The following is an 18,810-nucleotide window of genomic DNA, read 5'->3' on the forward strand; positions in this document are numbered from 1 at the left end:
AATTTTTAGTTTCCCATAATGTAATGGGAGACAATAAATTCTGAGGTTACCCCATTTGCCTTCAGAAGAAGTAACCTCTTGTCTATTTAGATTTTCTGAGTATACCCATGTCCTTCTGTGTGTCATACCAAAGCAAAGGTTTGTGTTGCAAGCCAGAGCTTACTGCAAGATCAAAGCTCTGGGCCACTCACAATAAAATAAGAGGGTAAAGCCCAAAGAATCAAAGAAACAAAGGAAACGTTTAGGAGATAAGGATCAGTCTCAGATATGACATTTCATCCAGATCAGATCCTGTGCAGAAGTTCAATTCAAAGTTCATAAGACAAAATACAAAGCAATAAGCTTTAAGACTAGGTTGATTCTCTTTATCTGCGTGCCACTAGTTTTCTTACTATTCTTTAGAATCAGAGAATGTCCTTTGCTGGATAATTGAACTCATCTACTCTTTAAAAATTCTACAGGCATTGAAGGTTGTGTGTGGATAGGCAAGGTTATCTTTTCACTGAAGTCCCTCCAACCTGATCTTTATATACAGGTATGATACAGCATTCCTATGAAAGGTAAAAAGCAAGAATTTAATTAAAATACCATTTGCTGGAATTAACCTATTGGATTAATACCAATGGGAGACTTTGCAAAATGTTAAATGGTATTTTTCAAGATAAATATGAAAAATGACATATAAGTATTGAAATAAAATTTAAATTTCCATGGGAAATAAAATGCAGATAAATATGCTTTGGAGAGGCATTACAAACACTGAATTATATAAACTGATTAAATGACTTACTGAATGTGCTACTCAAATTCAATTGCAAAGCATATGTCAATTCTTTTATAGAAACTCAATGTTTTTAGAACATAGAATTTTGATTATTTTAGTGTATGCACAAATATCAAAATATTCTAAGCTGCGTAAACAGTAGAAATAAAGTCGTTTCACAAAATTTGGGAATATTTTTCTAAATTATTTCATCTTTTCTCAAGATTTAATGGAGCTTTATGAAATAGACTACCTCAGTTATCATCATATACGATTAAATCAATTTGCAAAGTCCAAAATGTTCAAAAAAAGGCATTTAGATTATTTTGAATATATTCAAATGATGTTAAATTTCATAATTAAATTACTTGTTTAAAAATCTTGGGCCAATACTACAGTAACATTTGTAAACATTCAAATGCAATTTTCTAGTAAAATGTACAATGTTTCACAATTACAGGTATGTAAAGTGTTTTGATATCTGGTATTAGTACAGGATTTCCACTGATGTTAAAAAAAAAAAAAAATCAAGGAGTTGTCACTTAATCAATATATACTGGTCCCAAAACCATAGGCATTAAATTGTATTTCAGCTTAGAATCCATAGAGTTGTGACCTTAGAAATTCTGATATGCATTTTACAAATTCCTCTTCTTCGGTAGCTCCAACATTTTACCAGTTTCAAAGTGAAAACTTTTCTGTAAAAAGTTTGCCTCTGAGTCACCAACTTGGGTAATAATGGCAGCTATTGTTTCCTGAGCATGAAGCCTTCGCTCCGGTAAATTCAAGTCCACAGCACAAACTTGAAGGGTGGTAGCATTGTACCCAGGCTACAGATGAGGTTAAGTAAGCCCCAGAGAAGTTAGGGGATTTCTGAGAGTTAGACACTTGTCCTTGGCAGAGCCCCACCCTCTCTGATTCAAAAGTCATTCTCAGGGGGTGCCTGGGTGGCTTTGTGGGTTAAACCTCTGCCTTCGGCTCAGGTCGTGGTCTCAGGCTCCTGGGACGAGCCCTGCGTCAGGCTCTCTACTAGGCAGGGAGCCTGCTTCCCCCTCTCTCTCTGCCTGCCTCTCTGCCTACTTGTGATCTCTGTCAAATAAATAAATGAAATCTTATGGAAAAAAAAAAAAGGTCATTCTCGGGGTGCCTGGGTGGCTCAGTGGGTTTAAGCCCCTGCCTTCGGCTCAGGTCATGATTTTGGGGTCCTTGGATTGAGCCCCACATCAGGTTTCTTGCTCAGCAGGGAGCCTGCTTCTCCCTCTCTCTCTCTCTCTCTCTCTGCCTGCTCTGCCTACTTGTGATTTCACTCTCTGTTAAATAAATAAATAAATAAATCTTTTTTTAAAAAAAAAAGTTGTTCTCTTTCTCCGTATCTTCACTACTCATGGGTGAAAGAGTTTATGTCACTCTGTGAGCATGAAAAACACCAGCAGTTCTCTTAAAATACTCTTATTTCCTTAGACTCACAATATTTTTTAAAAATTAAAAATTAAAAAAAAAAAAAAAACCAGCTATGGTGGAGACTGGCAGTAAAGATAAGGGCCCATGTTCAAATTTATGTCCAAAACATTTAGTATAAGTATTTGCAAGGCTATTTTATATGTAATTAGAAGGTTAACTAAACTCTCAGGAAGCCCATAACTGTATTAAGATAACCTCTTACAGAGTCTCACCAAGTAAAACACGCACATACAGAAAGTTGCCAAAAAAAAAAAAAAAACCCAAAACCCAAACAGAGTTCAAACACTTCATTTGATTAAAAGTTTTCTTAACTAACTGGAATGTTTCCTTCGATTTTCTCTTTGGATTCTGAAACTATATTATGAAATTGCTTTTCAATTCCCCATACGGTGATTATTTAATCATGCCTTTACCAGCTGTGAACATAGCTTCTCTCCTGATAACAGTTTATTTTTAAAGGAAATTGTCTTTGAAGAAAATATTTTGATATTATGCAGCAAAATAAGAGTTCATTGGAAGAAATCAAAACGGGGGGGGGGGGGGGGGGAGAAGCCAAAACAAAGATCACAAAAAAGAATGAGTTCTAGTTGTTCTGTGGGGGGAAAAGGGGATAGTGGCTACAGAAAGATAAAACAAAACCAGCCACTCACATGGGAGGAAACAATTGGCTTGTTCCACATAAACAAAACCAACTGGCAGCCCCTTTCTTTCCGTGTTCCACCGGTTGTTTTGATATCCTTTAGACACAGTCAAATATTGAGACTCCCGTGTCTTCTTTCGATGGTTCTCTTTTAGACCCCAAACATGGTCTCGAGTCTGTCAGATTGTGCAAATAAACTTCATATCTTAAGCATCACTCAAAAACCTTCACCTTGAGGCATATAACTGAGGGAGGGGCCTCAACCTTGGACGGACAAGGGCAGGAAGAAGGTCTAGAGGGACCTCCTCAGGCAGCAGAGGTCGAAAGGGGGAAAAAAAAAAAAAAAACAGAAAGAAATTACAATTTACTTCTATTCCTAGGTACAGACTTGCTAGAACCATGAGATGGGGGAACATAGGGAGAAAAAAAGTCCTTAACCAAGGGGAGGATGAGACCACAATAAGGAGGAAAGGAACTTTTGGCCAATGCTACAAGGCAAGAGGTCAATCTCTGCACTGAGAATTGACATTTTGGACCAGACAAGGTTTGGGGTGGAGGCTGCCAGGTGCATGAGAGATGGTCAGCAGAACCCCGACCTCCACCAACTAGATATCATTAGAACCCCCAACCCCAACCCCTGCTCCCACAATCGGGACAACTAAAACTCCAGCAGATATCTCCCAACAGCGTCAAACGTCACATCTGGGCACCAAATCAGCTCAGATAAGAACCACCACCATGAGAGGAGGTGGTCCAGAGCCAGTCAGTTCCGGTCACTGCTGCAGCCTCCCCACCCTGCCCCAGGACACAGCCTCCTTCTCATTCGGCATTTCTGAAGCACCTACTTTGTTTCAGTTTCCACTCTGGATGCTGTGGATACTGAGTTGGGAAAGACTATATCCTGAGCTTCCGAGAAGCTCCAATTGAGAAGGAAACAGAAGAATGAGTAAACGCGACAGTCAGTGCCAAAATGGGCAGAAATAACATAATGGGGGGGTTGAATAAATTAAGTACTGAACCCAAATGGATAGTGAGTACCAAAGGGTTGGACAGGGTCCAGGAGGCCCTCTGCTATCACAGGCAGTAACCCTTTAATTGCTAGATCACCAGGTGGTGCTGGGGGTTCCCCAGGTCCTGTGGAAATGTTTAATTACTTAGCAAGCTGTCTGGATGTACTGGAACACACAGCCTGGAGGTCCTACTGGGCAAGGACAGAGCAAAAAACAAGGTGAAAGCAGAAAGCAGGGCTTGGTGACCAGAGAGCGGGCTTGGGCTTCGCAGAGTAAGAATCACCATGGGAAGCACAGAGAACTCTGAGATCTGACTTGGTGGGCCTGGGGGCGTACACTGTGGGGAATGGAGGCAGCAGGGATGAGGCTAGAGAGGCGGGCAAAGCTAGAACGCCTCCCACAGGCTTTGTCCTGCAGGCGCTGGGAGACTGCTGAACACTTTCAGGTAAGGGACTAATAAGATTGTTACAGCCTGAGTTCGGCAAGTAGAATAAAGATCTAAAGATGGTTTGGATAAGAGCAGAGAGAGGGAAGATCAATATGAAGCTCTTTAAAGGAAGCACAAAAAAAAGATATTAGAAGGTTGAAATCAACGGGAACAAGTGTTGGGTTTGGTGTAGGAAGCAGGAGTCATTACAGAAAGAAAACAAACGTCGGTAATACAGAATTCCTTACACATGTCCTCACGGTGCTGCTTCAGAAGGCTATGAATTGGTAAGTGACAAATTGTGACACCTAGAAAATAAAATCATCATATTACAACAACTGTAATTATCAGTTAATTAATTATTGATAATAATCCATTATAAACATAGCAGTTCAAAATAGTGACTGTCATTATCCAACTTCTTTTGGTTGTGGTTGGGAGGATGAAAACCTTTGAGGACCCATCCTGATTTATACTAAGGAACCTAAGCACCTAGAAGACATCGGGGCAATTCCAGTTAGGGTTTGTGATGAGTAGCCAAGGTTGGATTTTGCTTCATCTCATCACTAAGAGCAACAATTGGCAAAAAGAGAAAGAGAGTGAGAGAGAGAGAGACCTTTTAAAGCCTTGGTTATGGTCAAATTTATCTAAAATGCATAACTTTTCATTGAGGGAATTGAAGACAAGGAAGGCTTCTTTCATACACTTGAATTAGACTTATTTTCCCCTTTTCTTTGCAAGTATCAATAGCTTAAGACAGAAACAGCATATGGGAAACCCAGAAAACCATTTACACTCAGCAGATATGTCCTGCTGAATTACTGGCGCCCACCTCAGCAGAGGTTAAACATTAACAGGTGCAAGGAGAGACTTTGTTAAAACACTGCTTCCTATGACTTCATCTCACAAAGAGTGAAGGTTCATGTATATTCTATATCTCCCTACCGTGCACCAATGCCTTTTCCCTCCACTATTCATTTCAGCATCTGCGTCTTCTCCACTCCCTTCCCCATCCATCCCCCACCCTCACTCCAAGAAAGGAATACTCAGCTCTCCCTTGGTCAGCACACCTCACTATACTCTGGAACAGTGTGGGGTTATTTTGCACCCTGCTTGAGACGGTGATGTCACTATTGTATATCTTAATCTAGAACGGGCAGACACAGAGTCCATCTGTACCCATCAGTCTTGTCTTGCCCTGCAGATGCTTGCAAGATAGCCTAGACGTACCTCCCAGCCCTTCTCAACACAGCACTGTGGGCAAACCCTACAGATCGGTAGGGGTAGGCCCTCAAGGTGAAACCTGGTGATCATCACTGTATAAGGGATCCTGGTCATGTGCTCCCCCTCTTGTCTGTAGGTACTGTTCTACCTTCACGATTTCTTAAGCAGGAGGGATTCAGGATCTATTAGGCAGGTTTTAAAGAACTTTCCTAAAACTCAAGTAGCAACTCCTTACCAAACTAACTCCCAAATGCACCAGGCTTCTACCTTTACAAACTTTGGTTTGTTCCTTCCTCTCCCCTTTGACTCTTCCATCTCCCCCACTACCTCCCCATTTTTCCCTCAGTAATGGTGGTGGTGGTCAAAGGTCCAAAAAAGAGATTTCTCAAAGAACCTAATGCATTTATGAGGCAGTGGCCATTTAAGGAAACTTCCTGGGCTAAGGTAAGGTCAGTGCCTAGCTCCCTATGACTTTTAAGTATGTGTGTTTGTATCCATTTCAAAGAAATGCAAACAAAGCTCTTCTTACCAGTTCTTACAGCTCCTCTGTGCCCTTGGGGTCCTCTTGTGCTACCTGCTGGTGCTAGGACTCAGGGCCTCCAGGTTTGAATCCTGGGCCAAGGCAGGAGGTCCCAGAAGTGGAAGTGGGAGTCGGAACTCAAAGATTCCCACCCAGTATCTGTCTGCCCATCCCCTACCCATGTGGGACAACGGAGGCTGCAAAGAAGAGGAAAGAAAGACGACCGAAAGGAGAAAAGGAAGGTGGAGGAGGAAAGGCCAGGAAGGTGGAGAAGGAAGGGAAGGGGAGAACACGGGTCAGGGAGACATAGAAAGAACAAGAGGTGTTGTCCAAAGACTTTCCTCACCTAATTCTCACAACCTGGGAAGCACACATCATAAGTGTTACTGTTGTACCGTCCTTCCCCCTGTTGGAACAGAGGCTGACAACGTTTAAGGAACTTGCTTAAGCTCTCTCATAGCAAGCAAGGAAGGAAGCAAGGATTTCAACCCAGGTAGTCTGAGTCCAGAGCCTGCCATTCCCACAAGAAACAAAGGAAGAAAAGACAATCTAGAGATAATAAAATGAGCATCTAGTGAAGTGTGAGTATCTTTGGAAGCAGAGAAACAGAGTTAGAAGCTATTTTTAAAAAAGTCAAAGATACAAGGACTTTGGAGATCCTTTAACTGGATTATTTTCAGAAGATGGAACCAAGGCTCATAGAGGCTAAAATACTCCTCTTCAGTAAGAAGAAGAGGGGAGCCCCTCATCGTCCCACCCTGAGTACTGTCTTCATAAACGGACCACTGCATAGTTGGGATGGGTGGCGGGAAGAGGAGGGGGAGTGGGCATCAGGGGAACAGGAAGAGGGCTGGGACTAGCTCTTGTCGTTTTTGACCTCAAAGAGTTAATTTCAAGGGTCATGGTACTGGGAGCTTTCTCTTCAGTCTCCTGGGTGGGGGTCAGGGAAGGCCCTGGGCGAAAGCACGGGGCTTCCTGCAGTTGATAGCGGATCAGACAACACCCCCGGTCTGGCTAGCATGAATTGCTTGTGTCGGAGCGAGCGTGCCAGGACAGGCATTCCACACAAGCGGTCACAGCATTCTGCATTCTTGGAAGGGACCATCACTTAACAGGAACGTGGATGGCTTTGTTATGTCTTATCTCCTCATCTGCAGTTGGAGCTTTTCCTTCCTTCTGCAGGTGCTCTCATTTCCTTCATTATTTGTTTATTAGAAACTCTTGTGGCCTTCCAAAGTCATTCTTATGCTAAGGAAGGTCGAATGTGATAACATATTTGTGTTGGCCAAGAGTGAGGACAGAGCAAATACCGAAAGTCACATAATCAGGAGTATAACTGAAAGTGGTGCTTCATGGGTAAACAGAAGCTCCCTGCCCCACCAAGGGCGGGGGGCGGGGAGCGGTTGGGAAGGGTCACAAAAGTCTCAGAAGCACAGAGAGAAGGCTGTTGCTACAAATCTGGCTGCTTGAATGCTGTGGAAGTTGTGGCTGGAACTATTTTTGAGGTGTAATTCAGGGATGCTATGGGTCAGAAGGACTGAAGTCCCAAGAATGCCGGAGAAGATCTAGGCTAGACTGAGCTTTCCACATGGAAAGAAGTTCTCCATTCATTGACATCCCTGAAGCCTAGAGGAAAGACAGCAAAACTGAGTGCTAGGCCAGATAAGAACCTACTTCATTCATGTCTCCAAGAACTGAAGGAATATAAAAGCAGACCAACAGAGACACCACACCGTCTCTCGGGCTAGGCACTGATTCAGATGACTTTTTTCTTTCTCGCACATCCTCTACCCATTATGGTGATGGCACAAGCCCACATTTCTCTGCAATTATAGGGATCTTATATTGCTAGAGTCCAAGAATCTCAGTGTAAACATCAATTTTTATCATTGCTTTACCATGACATTTTTTTAAAAATTGAAATAAATTACTGTCATATGAAAATCTCTTTCTTGAAATTCTAACCTTTTATCTATTGACTCCAGTACATTAAGAGCCATTCGTCTGAGCACTATTTTTTATAAGCTGACTTGCTGCCAAATATACTTAAGATAAGAGTAAAGGTCACATAAAATATGCATTATAATAAACAAAAGGATGGTAAAGAAAAATAAAGAAAAGGGGAAATAAGGAACAGGGCATAAATTGTAAGCAGGAAGGTGGCCAATGCACAAAGTATATACCGTGAAGTCCTACACATCTGCTAAGGGTCAGCCACGATTTATTTCAATGCTTTCCAGCTGCCAGCAAGAGCAGGAGAATATGAATGGGGGCTCAGCTGAGAGTGTCCAGGCACTAAGAACAAACCGACTGTTTCAGAGAAGCAATGTGGTTTGCAAGAGAAAGACCCTGGAACACTCCTCCCAGGAAGCCTCAAAGAAGAAGTCCTTGTATCTGGTAACAAGCACCGTCCTGAGCTCATTCATTGGTTCATTCATCGAATCTCTGCTGAGCCCCTACTAGGGGCCAGGCCATGGGTAGGGAACTGGAGCCACAGAATGGAGCCAACAGAATGGTCCTGCCCTCTCGGCAGTGCAAGTCTCCTGGAAGAGAAAGACATTTACCAAGTCATCACGGAAATTCATATACATATAAAGCCGTGGAAAGGGCCACAAGGAAGGGGTGGCAAACTGGAAAAGCATCTAATGAAGAGACGCTGACCTCACAGTGCTCTTTGGGGAAACCCAGCATTGGGTTTCGCGGGCCTGTTGGAGTCACCACTGTCTCACCTCCCATATTATTTGGGGAGAAAAACACATAAAAGTTTGGATTATGCAAGGCTCAAATTAAGTAGTGTTGGCGAACGGCTTTGAAAATTACAAAGCACTATGTAAATATAAGGTATTTGGGGTTCTTTTTCTAATTTTTAAAATATTTTACTGGAATAGAATGTATATAACAATATAAGCAAAAATTTCAAGTGGCTTTTGTGTGTGTGTTTTTTTATTCGAGTATAGTTGACATACGATGTTACATTAGTTTCAGATGTACAACATAATGACTTCTAGGTCCATACATTATGCTATGCTAAACATTAAGTGTAGCTACCAGCTGTCATCATACAGCACTCTTACAATACCAGTGATCATATTCCCTATGCTTCACCTCCTGTTCCCATGAGTTATCATCCGTAACCGGAAGCCCGTACCTCCCACTTCCCTTTAAATACAAGGTATTTGAATTAGGTAAAAAAAAATTGTTCTTTATAGCTCATGAGGAGTACCTGAATAAGTAGAATATTATGTATTTCTGATTAATTACAATTAGTTTGGTAATTTAGCCATTGTAATCTGGTGATTCTACATAAGTAAAATAATTGTATAAATGATATCTAAGCAGTGCAAAGCAACCGTAATTCAGCTTTTTAATCACCTTGACCGTGGATTTAGAAGTATGCCAATAATGCTTGCTACAGTGGTTATAATACAAATCAGCTTCTAATTTTTAAGTTATAAACTGATACATCAATATAATCTATTTCTATTTTGTCATACTAATAAATCCTATATATTCAAAAATGATTCATACAACAGTAAAGCGCTCCAATTTATATGGCTTTACCAAAAATATTATTTGAACAAAATTAAAAATATTTTTTTCTCTATTCCATCTTCCACTTACTAACAATGACCCGTCTTTTCTAAAGTTACAGAGCTAAAGTGCCTAAAATTTGCATAGTGCTTTAACAGGTTTTGGCATCTTTTCACAGATACCACTGAATTTATGCCATTCTGTGAAGTAGACAAAGCAGAAAAGTGAGGCTCAGAAAGGTTAAGTGTCAAGGTCAAAGAGCTGGTAAGTAGCAAAGCCAAGAAGGAGGGGCCACCTGAGCTTTAGGAGAAGAAACCTTCCCCTGTACCACTCTGCAAAGCACCTACTAAACTACCTAGAAAGGATACTATCCACCAGACATATACATTTGCTCCAACAGCAGGAGTAAAGGCCGGAAGCTGGGACAGCCTCCCCTAAGTACAGATTTCACAGACGTCCAGCGGAAAGCATGTGGATTAGAGCCCTTTCACAGAACAGCAAGCTTAAGGATTTTGTTTGGTGGCCGTGTGTTCTGAAGTGCTCCATGCATCATCTCCTTGGCCTCAGGACTTCACCAAAGTCTCACCCAGGTCTTTGTCCCATGCAGTGAGAAAGTCAGCACCTGTCACACCATCCCGGGTTCATCTTCTCGGGGTTAATGAGGGATTTTTATCTCCACGCCAGCTAGAACAGCCCCTCCTTGCATCGTTATATCTTTCCCTTTCCTCTAAAACTCCTTGGGGATGTCTTCACCATGATCCAAATGTACACGGGGTTGGGCAGAGGCTGGAAAAAGAAAATAAAGAGAGAGGCACAGCACAGTGAAATGAGAAGGCATGTATATATCAGTCTCTCTGTTAGGTAAGCAGCCTCTAGTCGTTTTGTTGGGGTTTTCATATTTGCCTATTTTGTTTGTAAGCACAACTAGAGAAGAACAAAAGAAGAACCAACTGAACAGCCAAAGAATTCCAGTCCTTTATGGTTGCACTTGTCCCTTCTTTCAGCGGGTATTTCAAACCGGCAGGTAGAGGGAAGGAGAGCTTCCACACTGACAGAGTGGGTGACCAGGTTAGGGCCTCATGTGCCCTGCAGAATCAATGTAAATTGCATTTAGACTTTAGTTACAAAGATGCTCTAAGCCACCAACTTCAGGGCTGGTTTTTGTAGAAGTGACAAAAGGACCAGGTCCCAAGGGAAGATATGGGGGTTTGTTTTCATCTCTATGGATCCTACTTGTCAACAAAGATTTTTGTTTGTTTGTTTGTTCTTTGTTAATACTGTAGAAGGCACTGAGCTGGATGCTGAAGGAAATCCTTAGGAACCAAAACCAGGGGGCGCCTGGGTGGCTCAGTGAGTTAAAGCCTCTGCCTTTGGCTCAGGTCATGATCCCAAGGTCCTGGGATCAAGCTCCATATCAGGCTCTCTGCTCAGCAGGGAGCCTGCTTCCCTCCTCTCCCCGCCCCCACCTCTCTGCCTATGTGTGATCTCTGTCTGTCAAATAAATAAATAAAAATCTAAAAAAAAAAAAAAAAGAAAGAAAGAATGAAACCAAAACCAGTGAGGCGTGTGGGTGGCTCAGTGGGTTAACCACTGATTCTTGATTTCAGCTCAGGTTGTAATCTCAGGTTGGAGAAATTGAGTCCCAAGTTGGGCTCTGCACTGGGTGTGGATCCTGCTTGGGGTTCTCTCTCTGCCCCACCCCTTCCTGTGGCTTGTGCCCTCAGACACTCTCTTCCTCTCTCTAAAAAAATAAAATTTTAAAAAAACCTTTAAAAATAAATTGAAAGTTTTTAAAGAAATGCAAAACAGTGTCTGTCCTCATAGAGGGCAGAGTCTTGCCCCTTAGCATCTGACCTAAAATCTCCAAAGGGAGAGTCTAGGGGTCCTCTTGAGAAGCTGCCATTCTCAGAGGTGACCCGGTTTCTAGCTCATCATAAGCAACAGTAATTACAGCCATGTGGCATAATCTCCTCCTCCCTTTCTACTTTTCTACTTTTCTTTTCCTAGGTGATCCTAGGGGATTGCTACCGATAGGATTTATAGAGGAAAAAAGGTTCTACATGGGACCTTTCAGGGAAGGGGGTTAAGAAAAAGCCTTGTTCTATTTCTTCAACAGTGGTTAAGGGTGTCTCCTTCGGTATGAATCCCCGTTCTGCTGCTCTCTAGCTGTATAAATGTGGACAAGTTTCTTAAGCTCTCAGGAATTCTCTGTAACACGGAATAGGACTCAAAGTAGAGTCGATGGTTGTAGAGAAGAAATGAGATGATCCCGGGGAGAGCCCAGCAGCGTCTGACCAGAGCGCGTGATCGGTTGACATCATCAACATTGTCATCCTCATCTGTCTCCTGCAATCTCCACTCGCTCGCCTGAAGCGGCTAAGACACAAGCATCGCCCATCCCCCTCCCGACTACTGTGTCAACTCCTTCCTATAAGGTCACCTTTTCTCAAGCACCGCTCATGCACTTTTGGAAACGGTCTGGGAAGTCAGCATTTGCCCTCCAAGAATCGTCAGAATCTACGTGTTTCTCTCCCCTGTCTGCTACCAGGTTCTAGCTGGAAACATGCTTTCCTACATGCGCCTGGGTGGCTCAGTGGCTCAGTGGGTTAAACCTTTGCCTTCGGTTCAGGTCATGACCTCACGGTCCTGGGATAGAGCCGCGCATACGGCTCTCTGCTCAACAGGGAGCCTGCTTTCCCCTCTATCTCTGCCTGCCTCTCTGCCTACTTGTGATCTGTCAAATAAATAAGTAAAATTTAAAAAAAAATGCACGATTATATTGGATTATAGATTAAAAGCTACTTCCACATTTGCTGTTTCATGCGATTCTTGCAACAATCCTCTAAGTAGGGAATTCTTCTTAGGATGTGCAGAGAGATTTCATGACTTGCCCAAAGTCACAGTGCTGGCAAGTTGCAGAACAGGAATTGAACCCAGGTGACCCCGAACAGAGCTTTTCCCTAACAGCCTGAGAGGTCAGAGATGGCCTTCTCAAGTTCTTCATCTGCAGGAGGACCCGCATGCAAATGCTCAAGGAAACCCCTGGGTCCCTAATGAACCCGTTACAAACCAGGTGTGGCGGGCCCTGCTTATAAAACAGACCTATTTCTCTCGAGAGCAGGACTGAGGCATCTCAGCAGAAATGCATTTCCCTGTCCCCTCCACCCCAGGCCCCATCCACACGGAATGCCTGGAAGAACTAAATAAACAGATTTAACTGACTTACATGTTTTCCTTGCCAAACATTATAAAATGAAGTAATGGGTAACCTGCATTAATTCTGCTGGATTCTCAGACTTTCCTTTCTCCCCCTGAGGAATGGAAAATTATTTGAACGAGATGGGAAACCAGCTTTTCCTCGCTCTCTCTCTTTCAAAACTTCTCAAAACACATTACTATGCAACTGGAAGCCATTCAATTCAACTAAGTCATTAAGTTAAATCATCTGCACACATTTTCTCAGAAGGATGAGTTTGCGTGGTGGACTGATTCCATAGAACAGTTGCATGTAAACATCCCCAGGGAAAACCAGATGTTGGTGACACACCAGTACCTAGTTAGTTCTACAAAGAGCATGGCCCTGGTTCTGGACATCATCTTTCCAGGAATCCTACAACCCAGGGTGGAACTTTGCTCTGGAGCCCAGCTGGTGGGCAGTTTTTTTTTTTTTTTTTTTTTTTTTGCTTTGTTTTGTTTTTCCCCCTCCTCCACTAATGCTCTTTGCTCACAGCTCTATAGCTCAGAGAGCAAAGAAGGCAGCCCAGGCCACCCAGTGTTGCCCAGCGAAGACCTCTGGAAATCCCAGGCCTGAAATTCAACAGAGCCACAAGGCCTCCTCAAGGGATGGGAGGATAAAACCCCTGGACCCTTTGCTTGTTCCAATGATGGACCCAGAGAACAGAGGGCCCACCGGGAACAAAGGCCCAGTAATTATGGGTCCCTGAAGGCACAGGCCTGGAGAGCCTTCAGAACAAAGGGAAGAAGGGAAGGGAGGAAGATGTGGCTAAAAAGACTTTAGCCAAGAACTCAATAATGAAGTTATTTAATTACTTATTACATGTTTTACTATAGTAAAGACTTTATGTATCTTCGTGCGTTATATAGATTACAATAAACATACACCACAAAGGAGGGGGGAACTGCAAGGGCTTAGTCTAATTAGTGAAAAAAACATTAAACAGCTGACCCTGTAAATATTCGCTTTAAAATCTAAAACTTAAAAAACATGTTACAAATGTCTTCCAGGGTCTGCCAGGCTAGAACAATAGGCCACCAATACAGCATTCCTGTACCACTGTTTGCAATTGTGTAGGGGAACCCAGCCTTTCCAATACAGGATGGCCTCCGTATCTGGAAGCAATAAGCAATGTGTTAAGGTTTAAAGGTACGTTAAGAACTCACATGCCCTGGGAACCAAAACAGGGTCCCAGAAATTTGAGTGATGTCAAGATTTTTCAGTGGTGGCAATTTCCACCCTTACATGAAAGGCCTGGTAACACCATGTTTTAAAGGCTCGATATCCATTATGATGCATAAAACGAAGCCAGTAAAGTTAACGGATCTATAGGTCTGGCGCTGTGGATGAAAAAGAAGTAGAAGCCATCAGCTCCATCCAGAAGGGGCTTCCACAAAAGCAAACCCATGCTGCCTTTGGGGAGGCACCTCTCCACCCTCAAGTCCCCAGTTCTCGGTGCCTGACCTGCGTGTGAAGACCCCCCAAGGCAAATCGGTGTTATTTCCGCCTTCCTCTCCGTAATTGTCAATAACAGTAATAACTTCAGCTGGGTGAGGCGGCACACTTTCTTCCCCATTCTTTTCACTTCTAGCAGAGATCCGGATAAATGGAGGAGAGCCCATGTATGTTGAAACAAGTCACAACACAGATAAGCAAAAGGCCTGAGGAATCAAATAAAACAAACGAATCCTGATTGAGCCAGGAAGCCATGAATACGCAAGGCAGCGAAGGAAACTCTTCCTTATGAGAAACTTGCAGCCATCTTGCTGCAGAACACTCAGCCCAGTACAGCAACTTCGCTTGGCCAGACACAGTACGATTTCAGATCCTTGTCACCTGCCTAGATGTGGCAATTGCAAAGAATGAAGCTGCCCAGTTAAGGAAAGCATTCATACCTGCAAAATTTAAGGGGGGGTGACCTGTGAGCCCAGAGAAGGTTATAATTTTTAACTCAAGGTCAAAGTCTTTAAAATCATAACAACAATTGCTCAACTTTATTGCAAAGCTCAGAGTCTGTAACAAGATTTCGAGGAGAAAGAGAGGAAACAAAAAGAGGAGGAGGAGGAGGGAGAAAATGGTTTTTGAGTTTGACTTTGTGCCAAACCCTGTTTATACATTTGGCTCCTCTGAAGGCAAATCGTTGAATTTTATAACTATTCTTATCTTCTTTTATGGATGAGGACGCAGAGATTGGAAAATGGGGCTAACTTGCCTGTAGTGGCCACACTAGGAAAAAACCACTTCCTCTCCCTTTAAGTGGGGCTCCCGCACTTCCCCTGACCCCCATTATCTGGCTCCTCCTTCTACCACCCACAGGTACTGCCACAAACTGCCCTTCCTCCAGAGGGTACACCAGCTCTCTGACATGCCTGCAGAGAGCCGTGCCCATGCCTGCCTCCCTCCCTCAGCGGCTCTCCTCTCTTGAAATGCCAGTCATATGATTCTCTCCTTCACGACCCCTCGGGCCCCTGCTCTCTGCTGTGCCAGGCACCACGACCCCAGGCTAGGTTTTCTCCCAGGGGATGGGTATCTTCAGTCCTCCTCTCTCTCTCTCCATTTTGGTACTGTTGCAAAGCCTTGGCTGAGACACACAGAACAAAGGCCAAGATCAGGGGAAGGGGTAGTTGCTAGGAATGCTTGGGCAAGACATCAAAGCATCGTCCATGAGGCCAAAGAGAAGTCAGGGGCATGGCCGGAGGAGCCCAGAAAACCTTAGAGAGAGTTCACAGACACCACTGTTGCCCCACTCTGCCTAAGTGGTCTGCAGAAAACAGCTGAGCAGCTTATTTTTTAAAGGAAGGACGAGGGAGAAGGAGGGAAAACAAGAGAAGGAAGGAGGGGGGAAAAGGTTTTCCAGGTCCCACCGCTGGACATCGGTCACCAGGTTTGAGGTAAGGCCTGGGATCTGAATTGCTGCCATCCAAGTCTGAGACCCAACACAAGTGGACCCAATGCATGGAGTTCCAAAGTCCTTAGACAAATCAGAGATCAAAGCTTGAGGAGATTACCAAGGAGACAAAGAATTAGAGCCATAACAGGCCTGGGATCTTCCAGGACACATAGTCCACTCCTTCTAAAGGCCCAGGGCCCCCGGGGTCTTGCCATTGCTTGACTCCTGATCCCACCCACTTCGACGGCTGTCTGTTTGGGTAGTGCAGAAGCTCCAAGTGGAGGCTGTGGTAGAAGGCTGCCTCTCGTGAGGACAAGGATGTCACAACAGTTTTCCAAGCTCCAGGCCAACGCCCCTCCCAAGCCACCAGATGTTGCAACTGGATCTGTGCCTGCCAGAGTCCAGCATGGCTGGAACCAGGTTCTCAGACTCCCCATTCATCTCATGGAGCAGTGGACGATGGGATATTTGGGATCCTGGTAGCAGTGGGTGGGAGGGGTTGCGAAGCAGACGGATGCAAGCCTCTGTAGGTGAGTTTCAAGTGGCTCAGAGTCCAAGGCAAGCACGCAAGCCAAAGTACTCTGTCCTCTTCCTTCAGCCTGCTTTCTTTAAGGCAGCTTTTCTGCTTGTGCCTTCTGCAGTTCTTCATCTTAAACAGGAACTATCTGAGCTCTGTCCTTGAGAGTAAACTCGCATCATTCTGGTCCTCACTGACCAGATTTGCTCCAAAACACCACGGTCTGTGTGTGGCGTGTGAATTCAGCATTTGGATGTTTCTCCTGGCCTGGCTCACCAGAGACGTGCTGGAGTTCTTGGGAATGTTTCATCGTCCTCCCAACAGCTTAGGTTCATAAGCAAGTAAATCTAGTTCATTAGACCATTCAGACACGAGACACCCCAGGGAAATTGCTACTATGTACAGGGGACAATTGTCTGCCATCTTCTGGGACTCGTCTCTTTACTTCAGCCCTCTATTTGCCTCTGTTTTTTTCCACTTCAGGTGGAGCCTCATGTCAGACATCTGGAGCAAGTTTAAAATTTAGAGAGGACCTCCTCAGAGATACAAAAAAACTAGACTTTATTTCTTGCTAATGTAGATAGCAGGAGACTCACAGGTCCAACTTCTGGACCTCTTGAACTTGCCAATTTAAGTTCTGTAGGTAAGCTCGGGACTCAGGTGAGGCTGTGCTCTCCTTTACTGATCCACTCCTCAGGTGTTGCTCTGGTGTGACTCTTCAAGTCTCCTTGTACTAACTCCTGGGAGATGGGTAATTGTCCTTTCTGCTCTGGGACTCCCTCAGGGGCCTGAGCCCCGGAGTATGCTGCTTGCAAGGACCCCTTCTTAGGCACCCACTAGGACCTCACCCCCTATTGTGTCTCCAATCCTTCCTTCCTCACTGGTAGATGAAGTCATATTTCCTTTAGAGCTGGAAACCAGCCATCGTTCCCAGTTCTGTGGCTCGTAGTAAAGGCTCTGTGCTCTCAGTCCACTAGGCATTTGATATTAAAAGCAATTCAAAATCCTTATTTTCTCCCGTAAGGGCCCATTGTGAATTGAAAATTGAGACAGCTTGGGTCTGAAATATAGAACTCTTGGTTTGTTTTTGGTTTTGTTTCTATTTTCAGTAGATGGTTATTGAGGGCTTGCTCTGTTCTACTCAAATAACTCAAATGGATCCCTGCCACTTGCTCAATGTATGGCCCAGGGATCAGCAGCAGCACAGGCATGCTCTGGAAAATAGCCAAGACAGAGCATCTCGGGTCTCACCCCCAGTTTTACCAAGATGCCTAGCAGATTTGCGTGCATATGGACATTGGAGGGGCACTGGCCTCTTGCCCTGTTCACTATATATGTATATACCTATATATGACAGGTGTGAAAAAGAAACCCCCAAGTAGGTAAGAACTCCTCCTGGAAGCACCAGGTTCGGAGAAGACACCAAGGCTTCCCCACCACCACAGCTTTCCCTGCCCCATCTTGCTTTGAGGTATTACTCTCTGGAGGATCTACACAGTTCATTGTCGGATCTTAAGCAAACTCAGGTCCCAAACCCCCATTCTTTCTGCATACCTCTCCAGTTCTATTAGACATAAGACTGTGCAGAACAGAAAACTCTGGAAGGCTTTTTTGGCACCAAATGAGGCCCAATGTAGCATCTGTAAGGAAGTGCTTTCCAAAGCCTATTTTAAATGTGTTTATTTATTTCTAATCCATAAACATTTTGAGTGCTCACCACATGCAAAGTCCTAGGTTGGATGAATCCGGGAACACAACGTGGACTATATCAACCTCAGGACATACCCTAAGCTTGCAATCTGGGATGGGGAAACAGATACTATTAATGTATAATTTGGAGTGGCTTTAATGGAGATTACGTTGAGTTTTATTTATTTTACTATGGAGTAAACATGTACAGTATTTATCCCTAGAGGTACCATTAGGTCAATCAATCAGTCACATTGGACTGTCAGTACAAATATTAAGAATCAGTTTTGAGGTTAAACCAACCTGGAGTATAACTTTCAGAAAAGAAAATTATTCACCATGATCAAAATATTTGTTAAGAATATTTCACTAAGCTGATGCATTCTCAGTGGAAGAAAGACTACTTATTACTAAATCCAGTGGTCCTGTGCTTGTTTATGTTGTTCTTGGGGTTGGAAATGGGATATATTCTGGCTAATCTAATATCCTGATAAACCAAGAGTTATTATATAGGAAGTGTGAAAACAAAGCCAATGAGATTGAGTCCACAAAAACATGGGAAATCCAGGTTCAGGTTTTTGGGGGGTTTTTTTGTTTGTTTTTTTTTTAATGTGTGCTCCACACCTGGCATACTGCCCAATACAGGGCTTGAACTCATGACCTTGAGGTCAACACCTGAGTTGAGATCAAGACTCAGATGCTCAACTGACTGAGCCACCCAGGCGTCTCCAGGTTCAGAATATTTTATTCATAGTTGATATATCATCATATTGAAGAGCAAAAATCCATAATCCTAAACCTATCTTGACTATTAAACTTTTTAATACATTTCTTAAAGCATTTTGAAAATTATAATATTTTGGGATCTTTTAAAAAACATTAAATATAACTAAAATAATCTTA

The sequence above is a fragment of the Mustela putorius genome, unplaced genomic scaffold (genome assembly GCF_011764305.1).
Source record: "Mustela putorius furo isolate JIRA1106 unplaced genomic scaffold, ASM1176430v1.1 tig00000129_pilon_pilon_pilon, whole genome shotgun sequence".
Classification (NCBI taxonomy): domain Eukaryota; kingdom Metazoa; phylum Chordata; class Mammalia; order Carnivora; family Mustelidae; genus Mustela; species Mustela putorius.